The sequence below is a fragment of the Podarcis vaucheri genome, assembly GCF_965113315.1.
Source record: "Podarcis vaucheri genome assembly, chromosome: 2".
Classification (NCBI taxonomy): Eukaryota; Metazoa; Chordata; class Lepidosauria; order Squamata; family Lacertidae; genus Podarcis; species Podarcis vaucheri.
Genome location: NC_138760.1, coordinates 16,394,869 through 16,400,868, shown reverse-complemented (window position 1 = coordinate 16,400,868; position 6,000 = coordinate 16,394,869).

The window sequence follows — 6,000 nt, the reverse complement described above, 5'->3', positions numbered from 1 at the left end:
GTCTCCCAACAAAACACTGTAGCAGCAATTTGTGGTTTTGTTGACACTATGCAAACTTGTGAGCGTAAAAGGAGAAGTGTTATAGGATTGGAATTGCCAAAAAAAGATGTTAGATTGTTTTTGTATGCCACTACAGTGGCAAGACTGCAAATAGCTAAAAATTGGAAATCTCAAGAAATACCAACAATAGAAGAATGACAGATGAAGATGTTGGACTTTTTGGAGCTGGCCGACTTGACTGGAAGAATCCGCGACTAGGAAGAAGAGGAGTATCAAGAAGATTGGAAGAAATTCAAGGAATATTTAGCCAAATATTGTAATATAAATTAATTAGAAGTTACTTGGAAGTATCAAATAGGCTTAGGATTAGAATAAGACTGGATTGTAAAGCATTAAAGATAAGAATACCAATAAAAGAGGATAGTAAATTGAAGGAGTTAATTATATTAGGCATATGATTTTGGAGAACTGTTACAAGGTGATACAATGAAATTCAGTTAGGGGGGATTTGAGGAAGTCAGTTAAGAATGAAAGTTAAATTAGGTCTTAGAAGTAATAAGTGTTTTTGTTTTTGTTTTTTTTGTAATATGTTTTCTTTTGTGTGTTTTGTATGTTATTTCCGTTATAAATGTGGAAAATTAATTTTAAAAATTGAAAATAAAAGGACAAGTGTTTCTTTATGCAGAAACGAACAAAACAAGGAAGCTACAGTTGCTGTAAGGATCCTTCCCTTTAGAGTTAGTTTTGTAGTTCCTATGTAATAGCTGTAATCCTAACCCCACTCACTGGGAATAAGCCCCCTTGAATTAATGAGACTTACTTCTGCAAAGATATGGTGAAGATTGCAGTACTACTCAATTTATTTGTATTTATACATTTTGCACTTTTTTCATTCTTGTTAATTTTTGAAACCACTTCATTACGTGGAAGGATCAATATTTAAAAAACAAAAGAGAAATTAAAATTTAAAAATAATAGTGTTCTCATTGCACAGGAGGGAAAATATCAGTGAGATTCATTCAACCATAAGATCAGCTGGGCAATGGAACAAAAATTTAAAGGGATGTGTTGGAACTCCCAGCTTTAAAAATAAGCAGCTGGTGCAAATATGTGCCAGGGAATTTTGAAGGATAGCTGTGTTGCTGTGTTGCTGCCTGTGTGTAGTTTTGGAAGCTGTGAATTAGCTAAGTCCACCTTTAAATGCAAACTGAATCAAATTCCACCCCCACCCCAAATCCCCAAATTACTTGGTGCCATTTCTGTTGTCTCTCTAGCATTTGTCCAGGATTTGTAAAATCCCATTTTGGTATCTGCATTGGATTTGAAATACCGTATCGGCCTGAATATAAGTCTCACTTTTCCCCCAAATTCCAACCATGAAAAGTTAAAGTACGGATTATATTCGCGACCTTACGTTATGCAGCCAGGAGCATGGTGCGAACAGCGCCAGGAGCACGGCAAAGCAGCCCCCACCCAGGACGCAGTCCCCCATCCTCTGCCCCAAGACCAGGAAGGGAGAGAGTGAGGAAGAGAAAAGGCCGCTGACAATGTACCACGGCTCTCTGCCCCCCCCCCCAGTAAGCAGCCAGGATCAACGAGGAATGGAGCGGCTTATATTCGGGTATCTTTTTTCTTTCTTCCCCCACCCCTCCAATTTTAAAGGTGCAGCTTATATTCGGGTGTGGCTTATATTCAGGCCAATACGGTAGGGTTTTTTATATATGTAAAATGAAGAATTACATAACTGAATGCTAAAGGCAGATACAAATAAGGTGATATCTGAAGGCCAGGCAGGTTTCCAAAGAGGGAAATCCACATTGGACCAGTGCTTTGTGATAAACTTTCTGCTATGTAAATACATCCATAAAAGGTAAAGGGACCCTTGACCATTAGGTCCAGCTGTGGCCGACTCTGGAGTTGTGGCGCTCATCTCGCTTTATTGGCCGAGGGAGCTGGGGTACAGCTTCCAAGTCACGTGGCCAGCATGACTAAGCCGCTTCTGGCAAACCAGAGCAGCGCACAGAAACACCTTCCCTCCGGAGCGGTACCTATTTATCTACTTGCACTTTGACATGCTTTCGAACTGCTAGGTTGGCAGGAGCAGGGACTGAGCAACGGGAACCCACCCCATCGCGGGGATTCAAACCACCGACCTTCTGATCGGCAAGTCCTAGGCTCTGTGGTTTAACCCACAGTGCCACCCGTGTCCCAAATACATCCATAATTTGAAGCAAAAATTATATGTCCCTTTTATCAATCTAAAGTCAGCTTTCGATATGGTCCCAAGACATGCATTGTGGCAAAAATTGGAAAAGAGAAATATAGACCTCCGTCTATTATTTCTCATCAAAACATTATATACTGACACATTGATACAAGTAAAGGTGGATCTGACTGGCCATCTCACCATTAATGGAGTCAAACAGGGATCCATTTTGGCGCCTTTCCTGTTTAATTTTTATATTAATGACATGGTTAAAGAACTGGAGGGCCTACAGCTTGCCCCTGTCACAATTCTCGAATGCTAAAGAAGAAGAAGAAGAACAACTCCCTACACTTAGAAATCTAGATGTCAAGGAGAAGGCTTTTAACCTAGCTTTCCATCCTGACATGCTACATTTCTATATGTACATAATTTATTTTCCACAGAGGAATATTCAATCCTGCAGTCCACCACTTGCGTGCTGAAGTTTATTTTTCAAGGAAGAATTTTACTTTGCAATGAACTATTTGTCTAAAGAGCCTCTGAGACTCTGTAAATAATGCTGGAGGAGGGAGAGAGACACATGACAATGATAAATTTAGTGTTAACATTTTTTAGAGGTTTCATGTTCAGCTTCCCCCTCTTAATGACCGACAATGTTCATTGATCTTTCTTGCTTGGGTGCATTCTTTCATTGTATTAGCAGATAATTTATAGTACTACAGGTTTGCCAAGCATGGTTTTAAAGTACCTTCAAAAAATCTATATTTCTTGTTTTTGGTGTGTCATTTTAAAAGGAGAACAGTAGATTCCAGTTATGTCGAGAGAGAGATGAAAACCTTTGCACATGAATTCAATTGACGCCACATTGCTGGGCTTTACCTGAATTTGCAAAAGCACATAGCAGTCATGTTTGGCCATGGATCACTGTTCCAGATTACTGGAAATCATTTAAAACAGCTGCGTATAAAGGGATCAGATTTACGGCTTCTTGGCTTGCAATACATTCACAGGAGAACAGCTGAGTTAAAGTAGGGGGCACCACCAACCTGTCCTGCTTACAGTCTTGCCACTCCTGGTGCATTTCTGATTATTGTGGGATTTGTTCTCCTTAAGCATGCAAGTCTTGTTTTTCTTTTTCTTTTTCGGAACATCTGAAACCTGTCTGAAATTGCCCCCACTCCATTTAATCCAATTTCGCCCTTTCGAAAGAGAAGTCTTATACACACACTAAATCTGTTTAACAATGACCCATATTATAAATGCATTGTTTACAATATTAATCTCCAGTTTGGAAGAACTTTATTGATTTCCCCCAATGTATTTGGAGATGAGCATCGTGTGAGAAGCCTATCCCTTCTGCACAAGGTGATTTATGCAACTACCTTAAATTTCAGGGGGAACACCTATTACAAAGCACTAAAACAGGTATAGGAAACTCTTTATTGAACTCCAGCTGTCTGGATTACAAGTCCCATCATCTCTGACCATTGACCATGCTAGTTGAGATATCAAGAGGAGCAAGAATCCAAGAGGACTAAATACTCCCCATCCCTTATCTGGGGTGATACTAATTTTTACCAGTGCTGGATCAGAAGAGGAGAGTGCTCTCAGCATTTGCTTCTGTACCCAGCACAAAACCCTGATCCTTAGCTTTGTAGCATTCTCACAACCTTCTCTAGCATTTTCTTCCAGCTCTTCCTTCCTGTTGCCTTCTGCCCATGCTAGTGAGTTACTGCCCATTTTTTTTATCGCCCCATATATGTAGAAATCCCTCCCTGAACATTTGTATACTGAAGTGATATCTCTCCCCCATCCCTTCAAACACATCCCACAACCCCACCTTTTCCATGATACCTTTGTAGACCCTCCAAGTGTCCCTATTTCCCAGGGACATCCTGAATTTACAGAAGCCTTCCCAGTTTTTTATTTGATTCCAGAAGGTCCCACTTTTTCTTAGGACATCCTTATTTTCATCAGATAAATGTTGGAGGGTATGGAGTTAAGGAGCTAAGAAGATAAGCAATTATACAACCTTTAGAAGACACCTGAAGGCAGCCCTACATAGTTTTATTAAGTTTTATATGTGTTGGAAGCCACCCCAAGTATTATTATTATTATTATTATTATTATTATTATTATTATTATTATTATTATCATCATCATTATTATCGAATAGGAGTTCCTTATTTTCTTCAGAGAAATGTTGGAGGGTATGCCTTTGGCCTTACTCCTATGTCTTCATTCCCAGCTGTAGCCAAGGTCTCATTCTCACAAGTAAGCAGCTAAAGTCATACACGTTTCTTTTGACTGTACCATTTCAGCCTGCAGGCAAAAGCTCCCCTAACTAAGTGCTTCTTGGAACAAAAAGGTAAGTTCTTTTTCATGTACAAAAATGACAGTAGTGATGGATGAGATCTCCTTGGCTCACTGTCGAAACTGTTTGGAATTGAAAGAGCTTTCTCAGTAGCATTGAGGAAAAAGATTGTCTAGTTCCTAAAAGTGCTCTCCCAGCTTCTTCTCTCTCAAAACCCAGGAGGAAGACAAGGTTTGAGATCTGGATGGGGGACAGGACACTGAAGGGCACAACAAGCCCTGTTATTCCAGGTCAGACTATTTACCCAAGTAACAGCAGTTCTCCAGGGCGACAGGCAATGAACCTTCACATCGTCTGCTACCCAACCATTCAGCTGTAGATGCTGATAGGGTCAGCTCTGCCATTAGGCAGACTGAGGCAGTGGGTGCTTTGAGAGGGGAGCAGTAGCAGGTACTGGAGAACAGAGGTGCATTGATCATATGCATCCTGCCCTAAGACTCCTTGCAGTGAAAGGTGCTGCCAGTATTGAAGTAAGATTCAACAGTAAGACTGAAGTAAGATTTGATTCGCTTCTGTAAGAGGAGTGTGTGTGTGTGTGTGTTTCTCACCCAGGGCTGGATTTATGTTTGATGAGGCCCTAAACTATGGAAGGTAATGGGGCCCTTTATATGTCCAGCTGTCCTTTGTCAACAACAAATTGTCACGGTTTTTTTGTGTTGAATATATGCTGTATGGTAATTTATGGACCTAATAGGTATCTAAAGCCATTTACAACCAGTCCATGCAGAATGTAGGCATCCTATATATAGAAATGAACGAACCAGTGATATTTTAGGGAGGAGGCTAGCAGGCAAGGCCCCTTACTTACATCATAGGAGCCTACACAACACAAAACACTGTTGCTGCATGTTGGTTTTATTTTATTTGTTTCTTATCTTATATTTTGGAAATGTACAACCAGTTTTTTCCCTTTCAATTTTTTTGGAGCCCCCAAGAGAGTGGGGCCCTAAGCTGTAGCTTGTTTAGCTTATACATAAATCTGAATCTCACCCTTTACCTCTGGTGGCAAAAAACCCCAAAAACTTGGGCTACTCCTGGATGCTAAATAATAAACCCAGGACAAAATGTATTCTCTGATTTATTTTTTTCTGGAGTGGTAAACTTCCTGCTTAGGGGTTCCTGCTGCTTTGGAAATGCTTTGAAACATTTCTTTTTACCCAGGCATTTCATTTGACATGTAATTGATTTTATGAATAGTGCTGACAGTTTGTTTTATAGGTTATTACAGTATACGTAGCATTTTATTTGTGTTGTATTAATTTTATTGTAAAGTGCTGTTACGTAATAACAGCAGCAGTAGTAGCAATATTACCCACACTGATGATCGTGCCCTCATCTTGCCTTACCTCTCCGGCCAGAGGGTGACATATTATGGTGTATTTCCCCTCACACCAGAAAATCTCCCCATTTTCAGTGACAC